The sequence below is a fragment of the Aedes albopictus genome, chromosome 2 (genome assembly GCF_035046485.1).
Source record: "Aedes albopictus strain Foshan chromosome 2, AalbF5, whole genome shotgun sequence".
NCBI classification, from domain to species: Eukaryota; Metazoa; Arthropoda; class Insecta; order Diptera; family Culicidae; genus Aedes; species Aedes albopictus.
The window spans coordinates 41201860-41223349 of record NC_085137.1 but is presented as its reverse complement, the minus strand read 5'-3'; the positions used below and the strand labels follow the sequence as shown (position 1 = coordinate 41223349).

Genomic DNA, 21490 nt, shown 5'->3' with positions numbered 1-21490 from the left:
ACACCAACCGTTTACCAATCCGAAGGACGCTTCGGGTTTCAATCTCGGTTTGCGCTCGGATCGATTTTCGTTTTGTACTTCTGAACGTACACAAGTGTTGTACTTGAGTACACTTCGTGCGGAGTACGGCAGCAAACACGGGTACTCCGATGTTTGGCGTTTGTTCAACACAAGTGCGAGAAAATGTACAGAAGTTGAACATGTGTCAAGTTCGTGGGAAGACTGACTTGAATATTGCCCCGTAAAAACCTTCAAACACTTAATTTTAAAGTAAATTTATAAGAAATTGCCTGACCATCTGATAGCAAAATAAAAATGAATTCAAAATCATCAATAAAATATTCTGTTTGGTAAAAACAATGCTTAAACATGTTGTAAAATATTGCCGGAAATTTCGCGATGCAGTAAAAATTACTGCGGGCTTCTAAATTATTATTTTCATTTATTTTTCTTGTATCACAAGCAAAATAATAGGTTATTTAAACCACCTTTCCCACTATTGCCCACGAGGGTTTCCACCCTCAAGTGATAGCAAAAAGTCTAATCTTTCAACTACCGACTGAGCCATCTGCGCCATTTTGCACCGGAAATAGTTACTTAAGGTGAAAGTACACCTTAAAATATGACAAATTTGCCTATAACTTTTTTGTTTTAAGACCTAATGACTTTACATCTTCGAAAGAAATGTGTATTTTGACGTCCTGAACAAGTTTGTAGAAGGTCACAAAACTGTAGGATTGCATCTGTTGAAGCCACACTGAAAAAAACTAGTTTTGAGGGTACTTCGCACAAAACGATCCATATCTCGAAAACCGTAAGAGGTGGAGCTTTGACATGTTCTACAAAAGTTTTTCTCTACAACTTTGCCGAAAACGTCAAAACTCTAAAAAAATTTTTTGAAAAAATAAAATTTTTATCTCACTTCTAGGGGGATTAATCATTAAAAACATTTTATCAAGAGTTGCCTTTTGACATGCAGAAAAACTTTGTAGAACACGCCAAACCTCTAGAACCAACCTAAAAAAAGTTATTCAATTTTGATCGCAAAATCATCGATTCCGAACACTGTGTCCTGGAAGTATCCATTCAAGAAATTTCTGCAGGAATTCCTTCCAAGACTCACCCAGATGTTGCTTCTGAAGTTCCACCGCGGGATTCTTCAGAAATTTCTACGGGAATTCTTTCAAGATGTTTTTTTTCTGAAATTCTCCAAGAAATTGCTGGGATTTCTCCAAAAGAACTTTTTTTCCTTCTGGAACTTTTCAAAAGAGTTCCTTCTGGCATTATTTTTGGAAATTTTTCTGGGATTGCGCACAGAAGAGATTCGTCCAGATTCATAAATTTGTCCTGATACAAGAACTTCTGCTAGATTCCCTCCAGAATCGTTATTAGAAAATCTTCATGATATCCCACTGTGTATTATTAGAAGTTTTAACTCCTACTCTTGAACACGTTTGCTATGCTTCGTTTCATCGTTAGGGACATATATGACTCCTCTGGCCGCAAAAAGTTAAGGTTTCCATTCATCGTACTGTTTTCAGTTCTTTTTTATTTATCTGTATTGACGAGATTTTTATCCCTAGGCTAGTTCATCTCGGGACCGCTTTACTTCCCTTCCGAAGGAAGAACTCACATTTTGCGAGTTTGTCGGGAGTTGGATTCGATCCCAGGTCCTCGGCGCGATAGTCAAGTGTTCTAACCATCATACCAGATCCGCTCCACTTTTCAGTTCTTGTTCTAGCTTTCCAAATTGTGCCACAAACCAGAAAACCCGATCATTCCTTTCCGCCGGTCACTGTACTCTCGCCAGCCATTCCACACCGGGAGGTATTTTGGTTAAGCTGCCTTCCAGCTCAACTCTGGCTGACCATGCATAAAATGGGAAAATTGTGCACTCGAAATAAACGATTTTTGGGGGCAGTGCAGTGCAAGTGCAGCAGTGGTTGGCCGGGAAATAAAAACAGACACATACATACACAATCGGACTAGGTGGTTTGATTTTGTTGTTTCTAGGATCTGCCGCTGCTGTTGGGATTTGTGTTGCTGTGGATAGTTGAAGTGTGCCCGCCCAACCAAATGAATGCTGTCTGTGCAGTTTGTATGTGCGGTTTTTATCCAAAGGTTTTGTCGTTGATTGGAAAAGTTTCTTGTTTTAGATGCGACAATAGATCTGAAATAAGTGAAATGTAATTTGCGAAGCATTACAGAACCTGAAATCTTGTTGGGGCACGTGTTGTCTTACCCATAATTTCCACAATTTTTCGGTATAAAAATGTAAAAATACTGGGGTACTTAAGCCATTCCAAGCAAACTATAGGATTTAAAAATTGCATGGAACGAGCTCACCAATGTGTATTACTAAGAAACTATCATCCACCCAACTATCAAATCTGGATTTCATCATCATTGAAACAAAATGCAGCTATCCAACAAACAAATATCGCTGCAACATCAAACATCTTGTACTTTTTACTTTTCATATTGGCGTAACTACCCAACTGAGACAGAGGCTGCTTCGCAGCTTAGTGAAACAGTATTGAGTGCGAGCTTTAATTTTACATTCCTATGTGGTCGTGTGGCAGACACGAAGATATTCTATGTACAGCAACGCCAATCAGATTTTTATCAAACAAATAACTAAATAAACTATCAACAACTCCAACATTGAGTTCAAACAAGAATCCAATTTCCAGATCTGCAGTATACTAACTTGTTAGAGCTGCTCAATTTCAAGCAAACATCTCGGGTCGTAATCGAATGATCTTGTTCCTTCAGCATGCCCATAGTACACAGAGATAGTCAGACAGGCAGACAGCCCGTGCCAACAACATCTCGCCCTATGGCATCGTCGTAAAGTATAAACTCTTTCTCACTACACAGCACCAGTATGCCTCCGCAATTTGCATGGAAATGTTCATCCGCACTTTTCATCGCTGGTGTGTACCCTTGCTATTAAATTATCATATTTTCCACTGGGTTGGCTGGCATTCTCTGCGCTCCACTGTCGAGCTGGTAATGGTGACCCTCACCTTGAGACGGATTTGTGTAAACTGGTCGGTGGGGGATCCATATTTTCCATAGTTTAAAACTTGCTCCGACATTCAGTACGCCCCATCAGCGCTTCTACGTGGCTTGTCGGAGTTTTTCCAAGCTGATAAAACGGATAAAAGCAAAATATCTGGATCCTTTCGTGAACTCATTCAAACAAACCCCTTCCGCACCACGATGAAAAAGAGACAAGTGTTAAAACAAACCAAATCCAGCTGACCGACAACGAAAAATAGACTTCAGTGAGCTTTACCAGTTTGTAATCAACTTAAAATATGGTAACCCGTGTACAGCTGCAAGATATTACTCCACTGAAATATAAAAACAAGTAGCAACAGCTGGGGAAAAACTCCGACAATTTTATGGAAAAAATATGCAAATAAGAGCAAAAACGATCCAAATAAATGATAAAAAAGCCGGCGATGAAAAATAATCCTATTTGAAACGAACTTGATTCCCCGCGAAGCGAATTTGAAATCGGAAGGGAAAAAGCCGCCTGTCATCATTCGGCGTGGTACGGTGCGTCGCAACGTTAGAAGTCGGTTAAAATGTGAATACATATTCGAATCGACCGCATATATTATTTTCATGATATTCAACGAATCCAGCCAAATTCTTGCTTTTTGGGCACAATACAGAATCGCTAGGCGCATAGAATACATTTCATGATATGACCAAAATATATGAACAGTGAGAAACCTGTTATATAAATTTTCTGGACACCCCCTATTTAAAGCGTTCTAGCCTAATGCCACATTTCTCATTGAAATAAGGCATTTAAATGTATTACAATAATTATTACAATTATTATTAATTGAACGATTTTGAGATGCATATTGTATTCGACTGTGTGTGTATGTCCTCTTGCACATTTGAGGGGTTTCAGTGACTCAATTTACCTTTTCAATAATTTTGAAGTAAATTCTGAGTTGTGAGGCGTGTTTTCAACGTAAGTCAATAAAAAAGTGTCTGATTGATTCAATAATTGGCATTTAGAAGACTCTGTTCTTATACTCTCTTCGAAACAAGACATACAGCACTGTGAATGTCCAATTACATCAGGGGGATGACGAAGGGCCAAAATCAGGAACCCAACATTCGATTCAACATGGCGTCCAATGTTTTTGTTTTGATTGCTTAATTCATGGGAAAATGCGCTGGAAACATCGACACTGCTTCGCTGCTACATATAATATCGTGCAAAGTGATAAAGAATGAGAGACAATCATCAAGAACAACAATTTCGCTTGAAATGTGTAATTTCCAAAATAAGCACTAGCAACACACGAGCCACACACCCGAAAATCAGGAGCAAGTTAGGGTATACTGTCCAGAAAGTGGGTACCAAAACGCGCCGTACCAAAAACGATGATGGGTGAGGCGGCGATGTACCGAGTTTGACAGCTGTGTCACCCCACTGAATTACATACATGTCTAAATTATATTTTTCACCTTATAGGTATTCTACAAAATAATCTCCTCTTGAAACTTAGAACACAACTTTGGTATCGAAACTACATCAAAAGACAATAATTCGGTTGCGCCGCCACTTTATCTTTTTAAGCAATTCAGTTACTGATTCCTCCACAATTCAATAAAGAGAAGTAAAAGTAGAAATTATAACAGATATTTCAATTGATTTTTTTTTCACAAATTCTGCCAAGCTGTGGAACTTCTGCCTGAATTTCACTAGTGTTTTTTTCCTGGAATAACTCCCAAAATTTAGAGATACAGTCAAGTTTTTTTTACGCGGTTTTCATTTACGAGGTTTTTTTACACGGATTTTGGAATTATTTTTTTATTCTTGGATCTCTTAACCTAATTTACAGCTCTTTTGTCCACTAGGGCACTGCGTGAGCGATTCCAATTGACGGCTGCACTAACACTTTGTACAGCGCCTAAATGTATTCTATTCTAATTGTACTATATCGAACTGGTTGCCGTTGCGCTGCTGTCACTTTCTACCCTGTCCATGGGTAGAATGATGAGCACGAGGATGTTGATGTGTGGCTCTCATTCCTTCTCCAGTCCGATTGGGCGTCCATTATGAGTTGCCGTTAGCCGATATTCACGTTTTCGGGTCCGTTAGAGCATATGCTCAGAAGAGGGTCAGGTGTCAGTCGCTCTCGGGGGGAAGAGCAACTGACGAAAAATTTCAAGTGCCGGGGCTGGGATCGAACCCATGACCATCCACTTATGAAGTGAACGTGTAGCCACTACGATACGGGCCCCGGCAATTTTTGAATTAATGCGGTTTGTATTTGTGCAAATTTGCGGCATCGAAAATTATTTTAGTCATATTATTTTTTTATTTCTTTCAAAACAAGATGGTTAATGTTGTGATGTTTCTTGTATGTATGACTTTCCAGTAAGCTGATTCCCTTGAGGAAACGGTTATTTTTTTGTAGATACCAAGTTCGCAGCATATCAATCATAACATTTTTTTTTTAATTAGATACCTAGCCTAAGGACTTTAAGTCGATGCCTGACGCAATTTTGGAATCCAAGATGGCGACCATCTACTACACGCTAATGCCGCTCAGCTCTAAAGTGCATAATTTCCAGACTACACCCAAAATGTGTAACCCTTGCACATTCACAAAATCAGCTCCTGTGTCCGCAAAATCGATGAATTCGCAAAAAAAAATTGTACAGCAATCTAGCTAGGTTTACTAGTGACCTTGGAAAACAAAAAATATCGACATTTCGCATCTAGACGAGTGTACGAGCTGTTTTTGAGGATGTGTAACTGTAACACATTTTTGTGTGGTCTGGAAAGTATGCACTTATGAGTAGGGCTTACACATTTTAGTGCTGAACGGTTTTACTGTGCATGCTTAAAGCTATGCAATACGTATTTGGTATTTGGCTTTTTGGTATTTCGATTTTTCGAGTTATCAGAGTCTTAAGAATGTAAATTAGTTAAGCGTAATATTTTTTTGTCTGGGATTTCTGTGATATCAGAGACAAGCGGACTTAACACTGACAAATTTCCATATCATATATCTCAGAACCCTGATTACTTGAAGAGTTGGTATGTTCTGCAAATTTGTTTGGCTGATCAAGAACCTAAAGATGATGAAGACATTAGATGCAAAATTCCACCACTAGGGATTGCTACTAGCTAGAGAGAAAACAATTTTTGCCTTTCATATATCTCAGGACTCCTATCACTTAGAATGCTGGTTTCTTCAGCAAAGTTGTTTGGCAGGCCAAGGACTTACATTTGATCGCAAAATGATGAAATTTTCGCAGACATTATTCAACATGCTGTATTTTTTTCCCCTCTGGACATAGGTTTAGGTCGAGTTAAATGCTTTTCAAAGACCAATATAATAGTCATAAATGTCCATAATTCCAATTCATTCGGTGCATTCAATCCTGAGAAATTGCACTTGAACGAACAATATTCTAATATTATTTATTTTACTAGAAGCTCTCTAACTGCATGTAAAGTTATCCAATCGCGCTCAAATATGTACCATTAATAGCTAACTAGTTGAGCAACTAACAGTTAAAATTTGAGAAGTTTTGGTGCATTTCATAAAAAGTTACAGCTTGTTCAAACTTTTCTGAATATGTTTTAATTAAAAGTTCATGCAAATTTGCAACTAGCGCCGAGGAGTGACAGAATCTTTAACCAATTGGCTAATCAACTGATCAACCAAACAATATTGCCGATGACACCATCTTTCTATGTGATCAGGATCCTGAGATAATATGAAATATAAAATATGTGTGGTCTCCAACGCCGCCTAGTGGTGGAATTTTGAAATATACTGCCCAGCATCCGTAAGTTCTTAACCAGCCAAACAATTTTGTCGAAGACACCATCTCTCTAAGTAATCAGGATCGTGAGATTTATGGTATGGAAATTTTATCAGTGTTGTGTCTGTTTGTCTATGACAGAAATCACAGACAAAAAAACATAACACTAGCGAAATTTCCATACCTCATATCTCAGCACCCTAATTACTTAGAGAATTAATGTGTTTGGCAAAGTTGTTAAGCTGGTCAAGGACTTATTGGTGAAGTGCCATTTGATACTAAGTTCCACCGCTAGGCGACACTAGAGAGCTAACAAACTTTGTATTCCATATATCTCTCGATCCTGACGACATAGAAAGATGATGTCTTCAGCAAAGTTAATCGGTAGATTAAGGGCTCTCAGTTGATTAGTCAACCAGTTCGAGATTCTGCCACAAGGCGGTAATTGTTGCAAAGAAGCAAAAGCTTAAAGCTTCTAATAAATATTCAACTTTTTATAAAGTGCACCAAAATTTCTCAAATTTTAACTACTAGTTGTTCAACTAGTTCAGAGTCCTGAGATATCTACGGTGTTCAATAAATTCGGATACACAATCAAATTGAATTTATTTCCCATCTGTAATTTAGATTTTCAAAGTAAATATATTTATTGAAAGCTCACCTAACACTGATCAAATACAGTATGGTAAGTGGGGGCAGGATGGGTCACCTAAGAAATGGATCCCTATAACTTTCTGAATATAAATCGCATTTCTCTGTATTCTACCACGACTCTCAGATACACTAGTCAGCTATGATATAAGAGTATAAAAAGGTTATAAAGTTTGAAACCTGCTTCTTAACAAACAATTTTTAAAACATGACCCATCTTGCCCCACCTCATTTTAACGGGGGCAAGATGGGTCAGCTATTTGAAAACTCGATTTTCCTCCAACAAAAAATACTATATCTTCTAGTTTTTCTCTATACATCTAAGCTTCATAGACGTACAGATTACATGATGAAAGTGTTGAAACATATCGGTAGATTATTCTCAGAACTAGAAGATTTTTGTTAGGGTTGCCATAAACGGACTTTGAAAACCTATATTTTTTGAAGGAAAATTTAAAAAATATGTTCTCAAATTTTCAGTGCTCTCATCGCTTCGATAATGTAGGTCACAGAATAGCCTTTCCATGAAAAATAAAACATTTTCAAAAACTATGCAAACATACCGAAAAATTAGGGTGACCCATCTTGCCCCGTCTACACAATACACGTAGTTATATGGAATAGCATAAGGAGTATAACGAAAAAATATTTTATTTTTTTCTGTGCGAGGAACGTAAAGAATTTTCAAAACAATATACCACTTTTTTGTGTATCCCCGTCGTTCATCTGGGAAAATTATTGAAAGATTCAAAACATATATTGTGCGATTGAAAACGGTACTGACCCATCTTGCCCCCACATACCATATATGCTTTGAAATAAATTGTTCTTTATCCTTTTGTAATAGCTGCAAATGTGGGTCAAGGTCATTGGCGAATCTAGCTTTTTCTTTTTTCTTGCTCACTCTCCTAAACAAACACGAGAAAGAGAAGGATGGGAAGGGGTGCCACGGTTGTTTGATCGGTTGTTTTTATCGATAAACTCTAAATGAAAACAATTAAATACATATTACTTTGGGATAAGTGAATTCTCCGTTTGAAAATCAACCATGCGTTTTATTGTTTTAAACAAGCGCCATTTTTCTGCGTGTATGTTGCTTATCTTTTGACAGATACGCGTATTTCGACTACCACTTGTAATCTTTCTCAGTGTCAGTTATCTAATTCATTATAGTGAGATGTAAACTCAAAATTCAACGTTTTAGACTGCTGTAGCTTTAGCAAATTTTCGAAAATTATTCTTGCGTGCCGGTGCCGGAACTAACAAACTTTAGATACATCTAAGGCTATATATACAGCCATTCCATAGAAAAACGATATAGTGCAAGTCCGATTGTCGTGAAACAGTTAACCGATTTCAAACTTTTTTTTTTGTTTAAAAGTTATTGAATTATAGTTTTCAGGAAAAATGCGGTGAATGGGCCAAATTGTGTGTTTGTGCAAAAAATATGCAAATATATTAGTTTTTTTCACGTTTTCAAGGTCTCGGGACCAAAGGGGTACCCTGGTTTCATATTTTTATCAGAAAATTCAGGAAATTTGGCGTAACATATCAAAATGTCAGAGATGTATGCTTTTTTAGTTTTTGAGATATGATTTTTTGAATATAGAGTCATATAATTTGATACTAGCTGCTCTAAAATTGCCTAAAATTGTAAATTCTCGTAAAACTATGCCTTGTATTGCTTTTTTGAGTGATACCTGGTCTTTTTGGTATCCATACATTGGAATATCATATGAATCTAATCTTGGGTTGAAAATGGGAAGTGAGAGTTATATGCGACGCATTTGGTATGACTCTCAGATCGCCATTATACTTTTATATGTCTTGCTTCTATCATGTGTGCTGGGTGCGCCAATGTATATGCAACTCCAATAATATTTTTTTCATTTTGAAAAAAAAAAACGGCCAAAGTTATATGCACAGCTAATGTATCGATCGTGTTATAACTCCGATATGCGCAAGTGTCATTGAGTTTTATTAGAAGGCTTTTCAATCGGAACTGTTTATGATATAATACGTATAACGATTGATTTGATGTGAACGTGTCAGACTACGGGTACAATGTATGTGCAGTGTCTGATAAAATAGGCTCTTAGAATTATTTCAGTGTGGAGAAAGACTGGTGAGAGCACTACACTGGGTCATTACAAAGATTTGGGAGGAGGAAGTATTACCGGAGGAATGGATGGAAGGTATCGTGTGCCCCATCTACAGGGCAACAAGTTGGATTGCGGGAACTACCGCGCGATCACACTACTGAGCACTGCCTACAAGATACTCTCTCAAATTTTAATTATATCCTATAATTAATCCTAATTATATCCTATAATTAATATTCGTGGACCGTTGGGATGTTTTTTTCATCTGCTAGTGACATCATGCAGCTCGGCAGATTGATACATGCCACATTAGAAACCGAAACATCTCTGCCAGCAAAAATTTGATTGGCGCTCACCCCATTTTATGCTACTTTTCGCGAAAACAAAAACATCAAATGTAAACAATAACAATGGGCGGCCCACCGGTAGAACGTCTCGTAAAATAGCTTATATTGTGGATTTACCCGCTACTTGTATTCTACCGGTTACTTAAGTAGCCGTTATAAAGTAGCCGTTTTCATATAAAAATCAACTTGATTGTCAAAAAATGAATGTCGCTGAGTAGCTAGTGGCAACGAGGAATAGCGCATACAATAAAAATGTTTAAAATCATTTTTAAGTAACTCTTTTTATAAAACGGCTACTTTGGAGGCCATACGGAAGCGACCGGTAGAATACAAGTAGCCAGTAAATCCACAATATCAGGCTGGATTCATGGATGAACGTGCTACAACGGACCAGATGTTCGCCATCCGCCAGGTGTTGCAGAAATGACGCGAATACAACGTGCCCACACGTCACTTGTTTATCGATTTTAAATCGGCGTATGATACAATCGATCGAGAGCAGCTATGGCAGATTATGCACGAATACGGATTCCCGGATAAAATGATATGATTGATCAAGGCGACGATGGATCGAATGATGTGCGTAGTTCGAGTATAAGGGACACTCTCGAGTCCCTTCGAATCTCGCAGAGGGTTACCGCAAGGTGATGGTCTTTCGTGGTTGCTGTACAACATTGTGTAGGGATTACACTAGCATGCATTTGTGGCATTTACATTTAAAGTATAAGAAGTGTCAATTCTGATGATCAAGCATTAAGTGTGTACGAAGTGACAGGGAACGGTTGAGAAGTGGAATGGTGGCGGAAGAGAAGCGGAGTGATCGGATCGGATTGTGGGCAGGATTTGGCCGCTGCGAATGTCCTCCCTGACTTAGACCCTACATCTGGCGACGAGGATGGGATGGAGATGGACATTCGCAGCGATCTGTGGAGAGTGTGTTTCATCCGGAGTTGGTATCATTTCATTATTTTTTTTTTCACTCTGCTGGTGGTTGGTCGCAAGGTTGCTCGGCAGTTTGCTTGCGGTGAGCAAGTGTCTATTGGGTGTAAGTATTAGTGTAATGTTGGTGAATGGCGATTACGTCACATGTTTGGAATCTTGATTTGTTGAGTAAAGTTTTTGACGGGCAGATCATAAAGATGAACTTTCGAATAGAGTGAGGTTTTGCTGGTGCTTGCCGTGTTTTGTTTACGGAAAAGTGGCGCAGCTTGTGATGATGATGCCCTCATGAAGTGAGCGAGGAAGTGAGGGGAGAGTGAGACACATCAAATGTTTATGGCATAGGTTCCTAAACTTTCCGGTGCGCGACCTCCTATTGCCAGCAGATGCACTTTTCACGGCCCACAGTTTGGGAAACCATGTTTTTCTGGCATAGGCGAGAAAAACATTCTGCTTGTGATCGTGATGGGTTACCGTATCGTGAGAATGATAGCCATAGGTTGTTGACCTAAGGACATGCATTGAGACTGTGATAAATGAGTATCTCAGATTTATAGTTTTTGTAGGTATCCTAATTGATTGCTGGTTTTGTGTTATTGACCGTTGAGGGTTGCCGGTCTAATGGAAGGTCATGGCGGGGAGCCGCCCAAGGGACTTGCAAGTTGCCAGTCGAAATGAATATTGTAACCGTGGCGGGTTGCCGGTTGAAGGAAATGTGTTATACAAGGAGTAGGTTACCTTTGCGATTCCTGCAAGCAGCGTGCTTGGGAACAAGGTAATATTTCCAAGGCTTGAGGGCGCCTGGAAAAAGAGAAGTTTACCTTGGAAGTCCCTGCAAGCAGGGTGCTTGGGAACAAGGTAATATTTCCAAGGCTTGAGGGCGCCTGGAAAAAGAGTAGTTTACCTTGGCAGTTCTTGCAAGCAGGGTGCTTGGGAACAAGGTAATATTTCCAAGGCTTGAGGGCGCCTGGAAAAAGAGTAGTTTACCTTGGCAGTTCTTGCAAGCAGGGTGCTTGGGAACAAGGTAATATTTCCATGGCTTGAAGGCGCCCGGAAAAAGTGTAGTTTACCTTAACAGTACCTGCAAGCGGGATGCTTGGAAACATGGTAATATTTCCAAGGCTTCAGGGTGCTTAAATAAAATTGAATCGCCTTCACAACTTCTGCTAGCATTGTGCTCGGGAAAACGCCTGGAAGATGGTTATTTCACCCGAAGGTTTCTGCAAGCATTACGCTTGGAAACGAAAAGAAAATGAAATTACAAGTTTTATGGCTGTAAAATGAATAGGTTGTTCTATAGTTCAAAAGCGCATGTTGAGAAATGGAACAAGACTTGCGAACAAGACTTGTGGGAAAAAGGAAATGGAGTTGGTTGCCGCGTTACTACATGCATAGTTTAAATAGATTGTGCAACGGGGGTCCGTAAAGAGAAACATATAGCAGACCATAATTGGGTTCATGACGTGAGAGACAAGAAGATTGTTTTTGAAAAGTCAGAAGAGATAAAACTTTGTTTACCTGATGTTTCACACTGGGCTGTGAGAAGTTCAAGTTCAGATTGTGCATTGCTTTGAGCGTTTAGAGCACAACCAGGATGCTGATTGACAAAAGTTTTGTTATGTAGCGTGGAATTGATACAAAACAAAGGAGGCTACTTGAATATTGAGTAGCAAGGATAAATTTGGGAGATCTGGAGTTAGCTCAAAAGAAAAAAAACTGATAAAAGCCTTCTCGAGGTCCAGTCAAAAAAAAAAAATCAATGTTTGGGGAATTCTCTTTTGAGAGCAAAATTTTGTAAATTAGATGTAATGAAAATTTGAGGGCCATAACTGAGCAAACATATATGAGTGAATTTTTGTACAGCCTGGATTCGCTGGTTGGGTCACGACTCACGACTGCGCCCCGATTAACGAATCGTGTTCGTTCATTGGGGCAACTGACAATTGATCAAAATGTTCTAGACACACGCAAGTGACAAGAAGTACGCCACTAAACACTCACATACTTGCACAAACGTTCTGTATACAGAAGCTGCGATGCGACAGCGGTCAAACTGGTTTTGACATCGATTTTGACATTGACAGTCCTTTTTAGTTGGCTTTTACCCCAACCAATAAACATCCAACCATCGAGACAGCCCATCTAACGAGCCGCCAACGAGCGAATCGGCACTGTATTCATTGTTCGGTGTTTTGTTGAGCGATAGTACCAGCAAGGGTATGGTAGTGATTTTTCAAGGCAGTTAAGTTCACGGAGTGCGAATGAACCCCGGTAACCAGTGCATATTTCATGATTGCGCCATTTAGAGTCAGATGGGGTGTAGAGGTCCCATTATACATGACACATATTTGGCCTAATAAGCCAAACAAATAGACAACACAACATGAATCATGACAACCTTGGAGAAATGTTGGACTACAATCGCAAACATTTGCCAATGTATAATGAGATTTCAATACGCTTAATTTGATTTACACGAAGGACAAATACACGGTTTTAAACATCGTTTAGTCCCGATTAAACTTTCAATACCATTATCTTTGGGACTTCGTAGACTATTGCAGCATAGTCATATTGAAAATTCATATTATGGGATGAAGGGTTTGCATATATTTAGATTCCTGGAATTGATCAGTTGATCATTGAAACGAATTTCTTTGGGACTCGCCGCGTCAAGCAATAATGGCACTTTTCACTAGCGGTTCTTAACATTGGAACAGCACTGGAGTTTCATGGAGTTTTGACATACACACAAAGCATGGACGTGCACAGTTTAGTGGTGCTCTACTGCTCTCTATGCATCTTATTTTCGCTTCGTGCCTGCCGCAGCTGCCACACGAAGCGCAGTTTCGTGTTCAAAGGAATCGCTAAAGAAATTTCCTGCAATTTCTTGTAGACTTTCTACAGTGACTGTCATTTGAATGTTTATTTTTTCGCAACTGCGTACTTCGGGTGGTCTTTCTATGTGTAGACACGTAGATATTTTTCTAAAATTGTACATTATTTTGCTTAGTTTTGTACCGGCTCTGCTTGTACACATATGGATATTACTAATCGGACGAATTTTCGCCGAAAATTAGAAACAGATAAACGTGGAAAATAAATTAAAATATAGAAGATGCATATATTTTTTGGTGTGAATACGCATGGTTGATTTACCTACATAGTATCAAAGGCGTATCTATGGTGTTTATATCAAATAGCAAGAATTTGCAATCAGTGTTGTGCTACCAACTCCTCCTCGTCAATTTTCCAGGACTAATTATTTTAGGAATAATTGGGGTGTGGTCACAGACAACTTCTTTTATGGTGTGGTGATATTTCGAGAGTAATTCCATAGGAATGATTTGATGCGGCAGATATTGTAACTGTTTATAATGCAAGTATGTACGTGTTTTGTTTTAGAGGACTTAATGCAAAATTAGTTGGAAATGGTATATGAGAGCGGATTTAGTAGTAAAACGATTTCTGTGTTCGTTTTCTATTTGTAATTGGCTGAGGGTGGTTTTGAGCCAATGTGATATACCACATTGGTTTTGAGCGGCAATTTTTAGTGTACTCTATCTGATAATACACTACAGAATTATGTACTGTTTTAGGAATGGGTGAGTTCTTTTAAAATCAAGTTCTGTTCCATCTGTTCAGCGAGTGGCTCTCAATTTTATCCTACCCAAAACAAAGGATTGACGCGTTGTCTGCTTTGTTTATTATTTTATATTTTTTGTTGGAAGTGAGCACATGATAACAAGAAGAACCGAATCAATCGATGCCCTAAACGCTTTGTTTTCGAGTAGGATAAATTAGGAAACGTAAGATGGCTCCGTGACCCTACCGACTTGAGTAAGTTTTCATTTAGTTGAACATATCAAGGATTGTGTTTAGACGTCAGCGTCACAACAGTACATATCTGCCTATTTCTCAAGTCAATTTGTTAGAAAAAAAATCATGAGTTTCTCTAGAATTTGTTCATTTAAAGAAGGGTAGGGGTGTAGGGTTTACACTAGCATGCATTTGTGGCATTTACATTTAAAGTATAAGAAGTGTCAATTCTGATGATCAAGCATTAAGTGTGTACGAAGTGACAGGGAACGGTCGGTTGAGAAGTGGAATGGTGGCGGAAGAGAAGCGGAGTGATCGGATCGGATTGTGGGCAGGATTTGGCCGCTGCGAATGTCCTCCCTGACTTAGACCCTACACATTGCTTTAGAAGGTGTAATTAGGAGAGCGGGGATAATCACGAGTGGAACGATTTCCACGAAATCCGTTCAGCTGCTTGGTTCCGCTGATGATATTGATATTATTGCTCGTAAATTTGAGACGATGACGAAAACGTACATCCGACTACAGGGTATTTATGAAAAACGGATCACGCCGAAAAACAAACGCTTTGTCCTAAGCGGTGCATGTTGGTAACAAAGGCGCTCCGCAACAAACGCATGTTAGGCGATGAGAGCAATAAAATAAACATCGCTTGCCGTGCGTGTGCCGATAAATATTCCGGCTTTTCTGCTGAAATTTTCGACCCACGTCATCGAATTCATAAGCATTTCGACGAATTAAAACTCTTGCGAACCTCAGAGTCGAGTTTTGGTTGTAAAACAATGCGAAAATCACGATGTGAATAGAACGAGACAAATATTCCTACCGTTTTTGTTGTGAACAAACTCGGGAGCGATTTTGTCATTATCTGCTAACGAAAAAACAAAGCATTCTTTGTTGCTTATTTTTCGCTTGCGGTGGCATATTCTGCGTACACTGGACTAAAGAGTAAAGCCATAATAACACTTTCACATTCAGCAGATTGAACCTAATATTTGTATCATTTGTAAAACCAATCAACCTCCGCTGACATCTTTTCTGAAACCTTCAAAGAGAAAAACCCATCACGCAAAAACGGCTACGCTCAAAAATGTGTTCGGTCTGCACATTTTTAGTAAACATCCATGCCGCACATGACTGTGTTGGAAACACACATTTTTTTTAAATTGCTCGTACGCTCACATGAGCATGTATTTTGCAATAATTTCGACATGGCAACCTTACTGGGTTTATAAACCACCTTCAAATACCGAAAAATATTGATATTTTGCAAAAATGTGATCGTACGAGCAATTTTAAAAAATGTGTGTTTCCAACACAGTCCCTGTGCGGCATGGGTGTTAACCAAAAATGAGAGTTTTTATTTTAGAGAGATTTTCCCCCAAAGGAAACCAAACGAAATACAGTAGAAAGGAAGGAAACTTGACTCAATTCCATTACCGCGCACTGTCCAATGCCAATGAAATGTATCAATCAAACATGCAAAGCTCCCTGCTTCACTTTCACCGTCTCTGTCTATCAGAATTGGCAAAATATGCTTGAAGCTTCGTTTTTAAGTGGAAAAATATACTGCCACAATTTCCGGGTGATGTTTTCCCATTTCCTCATGTTCTTTCAGCTTGCCAGTCGGCTGATGAGAACGGTTGGTTAAGGAATCGTTACTCACAAACATCTCCATAAGGATAGAGCTTGCTTCTCGATTTAGTGTTCTAAGAACACTTAAAAGAGGTTTACCTGCATACATATATCAAAAGCAGAAACCACAATCGTGTAATAAATTTAGCTGGTTTAGAATGTATGGTTTTAACCCTAGTCGGATGTTGGGGTCAATATGACCCAGGCAGGCTTACTGAACGTACACTACGTCTACGCTTACTTACTCTTTCCTTCATTTCGAAGCACCATGCCAAAGAAATATCAGAAGTATTATATCAAATAGCAAACTGCTTTAAGATTTATAGAATAACGTTCTAAATAAATAACCTTTAAAAACACCAGGAAATGTCTCCATGATCAATAGAGTATTCTCACTATTCTCTCTATTATCACGGAAAATTTCATCGTCCGGAGCGGAAATCGCACCCTCACCCCATAGCATCGGGCGATTAGAAGCTATGATGGCACAAATTTCCCAAATGGAGGAGAACGTGCCTCTGGAGCCGACCTACTGAGGGTCCGCAGATCGTCCACTACGAGGCTACTTACTCACATCTAATAATTCACACTCCAATAAATAATAATCAACAGAAGGTGACATAAAAAAAATCAACGATCAATTCTGACTATGCATGTCAATGTCAACTGAATAAGGGGCTGGGACATTCCACTTATTCTCAAAGTGCAATTTAAGCAGCTCATGGATTTTTGATTAATAACGGCGCCGGCCAAGTCCTTATAGCCGGTTGGGCAGGGAAAGGAATGTTAGAGTATACTGAGTGTTGCTAGTAGAGACCGAGAGCACCTCTGCATTCCCACAACCCGCACGGACTGCGGTATTTGTTAGATAGAAAGGATGGGAGATCTGGGAGTCACCGTTGGGTCGGTGATGCGATCCATTCAAAGGGGATTATTTATAGTACATATTCGTAAGGGGATAGATAATAGTCCTGTTCAACGACGTAGGTTGAACTTGCTCGAAGTTGCTGCGTCTTGTTCTTACCCATTTGTCATGAAACGGGTAAGAGCGGGATGCAACAACTTCGAGCAAGTTCAACCTACGTCGTTGAACAGGACTAATGTGATGAATATGAAGGTCAAGCGGCACAGTTCGCTATGGTTTCATAAATTGTTTAATAACAGTGCTGTGGATGTTGGAAGGAGGGGAAACGACATTTTCAATTCTTTTCTGGTTCTAACGATTGCTACGAACAACATGAGCCTTTGCACTAATCTGGCCTACTGCTCACTCCCACAGAAAACATGGAAACACAGTAAAAGTCAAATTTGACTTTTACTGTGCGCGCTGTTTTCAATTGTTTTGTGGGAGTGAGCAGGACAGGGCAAATGCGTGCAGAGGCTCATACATGAGTTGTATATGTTGATGAAGAGAGAGAAAATAGATAGAAAGATACAAAGGAGAAAAGGGACGGGCCAGGGATTGAACCCATGGGGAGGGAGGGGGTCTAGAAGAAGTTTTGAATTTTTGAATGAACTGAAACACACACAAATGTCCACACTAGTTCCTGACATCCTAAAGTTCAATATTTTTCCTTCCTTTTTGCTGAAAACTGTAAATCATATAGATGCAAAGTTATGATTTTTTCAAAAATTGTTGGCATAATGTGCGTTTTTAATTTCTTGGCGCGAGAATGCGCCGTCCGGACCAAGATCAGCATGGGAGTATGCCAACCTTAGGGTTCTTGGTTCAAGACCGGTTGGCGGCATGAACTTTTTTTTTGAATGCAACATGGTGCCACGGTAAAGTTGAGAACAAATGAAATGCTGTCTTTCAACCAATTAATTTGATTTTTGAAGGATTCTATATTCCGCAAAAGAGCTCAATCGGATGTAAAGCAGCTGATAAATCGTGGGGGTTGTAATGAATCTCCACCGTGTATAACGAATTCCGTCTCAAGTACTACAAATCCAGTGGGAGAATTTGAAACGCTGGCACCCAATAATTTACTTCTGGTACCATTTCTGAGGTTCTGCCGAACGAGATGTCTATTCTCCGGCTCCAAGTGGACTAAGTGGTCAACTATCTTGTTCGGAAGGATTTCCGCAACCCGGACAACACAAGATGCACCGGGACAACACAGACCGGGACAACACGCATCGGGAAAGTTACAGCTGGGCCAAACATCTAGATACATTCAACATTTAATAAAAAGGAAACCAAAGGGAAGTTGTGCTACAATTTTTTCTTCCCCTACACGTCAATAAACAAGCGCGATTTACTCGTTGTCATGGTCACAAAATTTGCTTTGATGAAAATGGGCGTAGCAAACTGACATTAGAAGCTTAGAAGCGTCGCGTAAAGAAAACCAGTATTGGGCGATTTTCCTGGGGGAAACATGGGAGAAAAACTGGCGTCACAAACCAAACTGAATTTGTTCCTGACATTTATATCTTACTATTAAGTCTATGATATAACTGTGGACCGCGGATCAAAGTTTGGAAAACACTGACCTTGTATACCATCTCACGTCAGACGATTTGAATAATATACACGCTCGTTGAAAACTACTCAAAAATGAGTCGTTTTCGACTCACTTTGGTAGAAAGTGGAACAGCTCAAAATAGAGTAATGATCTAATACTCAGTTTTGAGTAACGATCGAATTTCTCATAATTAGAGTAGCTTTAACTCACTTTTATAATTTCAATAAAAGCAAAAGTGAGTAAATGCTACTCTCTTTAAAACATTTTCATGGAGCCATATATTTTGATAATAAAATTGTTAGTAAATGTAAATAATTATCAAAGAAGCAAACAATAATTTATTCATTGATTATTCAGAAGGAATACATAATGCAATAGAATACTTAATACAATAGTAATAGAAAATACATATTGATCTTAATATCTTAAAAATGATGCTAAACATTTGAACTCCCGGATGCGTTCCATTCCCTCTAGTTGATGCGTCTTGGGTCTCGTCTCGTCTCTCTCTTGTTTCTCCTGCATTGTATTTCCGATTCCCGGATGGAAATCGGGATTCCACACATTATCGAAAACGAAATTTCCGTTCAAGTTTCAAGTTCCTAGAACAATCACAATGTAGCGTAATAATTTTATTTTTTGATATGGTCGTTAATTAAAAACTTACCTTATCGTCTTGAAACAGGTTTCCGCTTGGAATAGTATCTAAACTTCTTGTATTTTAGACACATTTTCAAAAGTTTTCGGCACAAGTTCATTATACTGGCCGCGGACTTACAAGTTTTTACAAGTTTTCGACGGTTATGAATGAGTGCTTTTGTAAAGCCGTTACTCAAAAGTGAGTAAAGCTCAGTTTTATTCTTGTGTGAGTAGAAAACAACTCTCTTTCATAAAATAAAGGTACTCTCTTTTGACAGCTAGTTTGAAAGTACCAGAGTGAGTCGAAAACGACTCACTTTTGAGTAGTTTTCAACGAGCGTGTAGGTAGAGGATTATTCGTGAAATTATACATACCTTACGATGTACTATTTATTTCCGTTTCAAATGCAGTTGAAACTTTAGAGCGCTCGTGTAGAACAGCAAAACTCACTTTTCTCACTTTTGACTGAAACCGCGAATTGAACAAACAAAACGTCCAAAACACGACAGAATCTTCCTCGACTAGGCTCTTTCTCCAAGCACAAAACTGATCACCGCACTTTATTCCTACTGATAAAAGCGAGCAATCCGCACCAAATCACTCAATTTAGGGAAACAACACGGCCCAAACAGCTCTCCACCGGTACCGAAAACCCGAACTTTCCCGCAGAACGTAGACGTAAATACGCGAGCACGCGATGATTTGCGTCGGTAAGAAGGAATCAAAACAAAACTGCGCACACCCCATCAGCAGCTGATTTTTGACGTTCTCTTGTTATGCTCGGCACGATTTCGCTTCTAGGCGAGCCATTCAGAAACGTGCGCTTTGCCCCCTCGCTGCGAAAAGCGACATCTGAACACAACACTCAGAAACTAATGGGATCGCACGCCTAAAAAAGCTTTTCAGTTTGATCAAAGAGAAATTACAGTGAGGATTCGCTCGTTGGGCCACGACTGCGCCCCGATTAGCGAATCGTATTCTTTTGTTGACAACTAATCAAAATGCTCCTGACACATGCGAGTAACGAAATAGTTATTTATGCCACAAGTTGCAAAATGATGATTTTTTCAGCACGAGTCGTACATTTATCCAACGAGGCTTGCCGAGTTGGATAAATACGACGAGTGCTGAAAAAATCGAGTTTTGCAACGAGTTGCATACAAAGTTTTTTGTAATTGCAAAAAATACACATTCAGTATAATCCTTGGTATAATCTTGCTACACGTACTTTCAAGTCGAACCACGTGGCAGCTTTCATGCGCGGTGCGTGGTGCTTTTGTTTGATCAGGTAGGCTATGATAGGGTAGGTGTCAGAAATTTGCAAGCTCTCGTCGTCGTCATACCGCAACCGCACCATGGCAGGAGCAAAAGTAGCTTCAGCTGCTGCTTCTACGACTGTTCTGCAGTCCTAATCTGAATCTGAATAGTCTTGATTCGGATTCGAGCTCATCAGAGGATGTAGAAGTAGCAGCTGTGTCTACGGTAGCCTCGAAAGTTATCGAAAAGTGGGTGCTTGCAAAGGTGCCGAAAAGTGCTACTTTTCGACACTCTTAAGAGTGCCGAAAAGTAGTACTTTTCGGCACTTTTGTTTTGGTGAAAAAAAGTAGGCCGTTTTAACGTTACAACCGCGAGTGAAAAGTAGGGGAAAACGCAACGCAATTACAAAAAATACTTCACGAAATACTCATATACTTGCACAAACAATCTGTATATTGCCGGGGCCCGTGGCGTAGTTGGTCACACGTTCGCTTCATATGCGGATGGTCATGGGTTTGATTCCCAGCCCCGACACTTGAAATTTTTCGTCAGTTGCTTTTCCCCCGAGAGCAACTGACACTGATTCTCTTCTGAGCCCCATGGCTCAAACGGACCCGGATACTTGAACTGTTGGATATATTATATACTGTTCACGGAGGACGGGAGGACCACTAAGCGACCCAGTACAGAACCACACCCGGCGGGACACTTTCGGTACGCGTAACGGCGGAGAAACACGGGAGCAACACAAAGATGCGTGTGCACGTCGCGGCGGTCGGTTTTATTTTAAACTATAACAACAATGTATAAACAATAACA

General features: G+C 39.5%; 1 protein-coding gene across 1 annotated transcript in view; it reads right to left on the bottom strand.

Annotated features, from left to right (window-relative positions):
• LOC109421312 (tRNA-dihydrouridine(16/17) synthase [NAD(P)(+)]-like) overlaps positions 1–20147 on the bottom strand; it is a 502248-nt gene extending 482101 nt beyond the window's left edge. The window contains exon 1 of the mRNA XM_062849522.1: positions 19789–20147. The gene's annotated coding sequence lies outside the window, so the exon portion shown is untranslated. The remainder of the gene's footprint in view (positions 1–19788) is intronic.
• Between the last annotated feature and the right edge of the window lie 1343 nt (positions 20148–21490).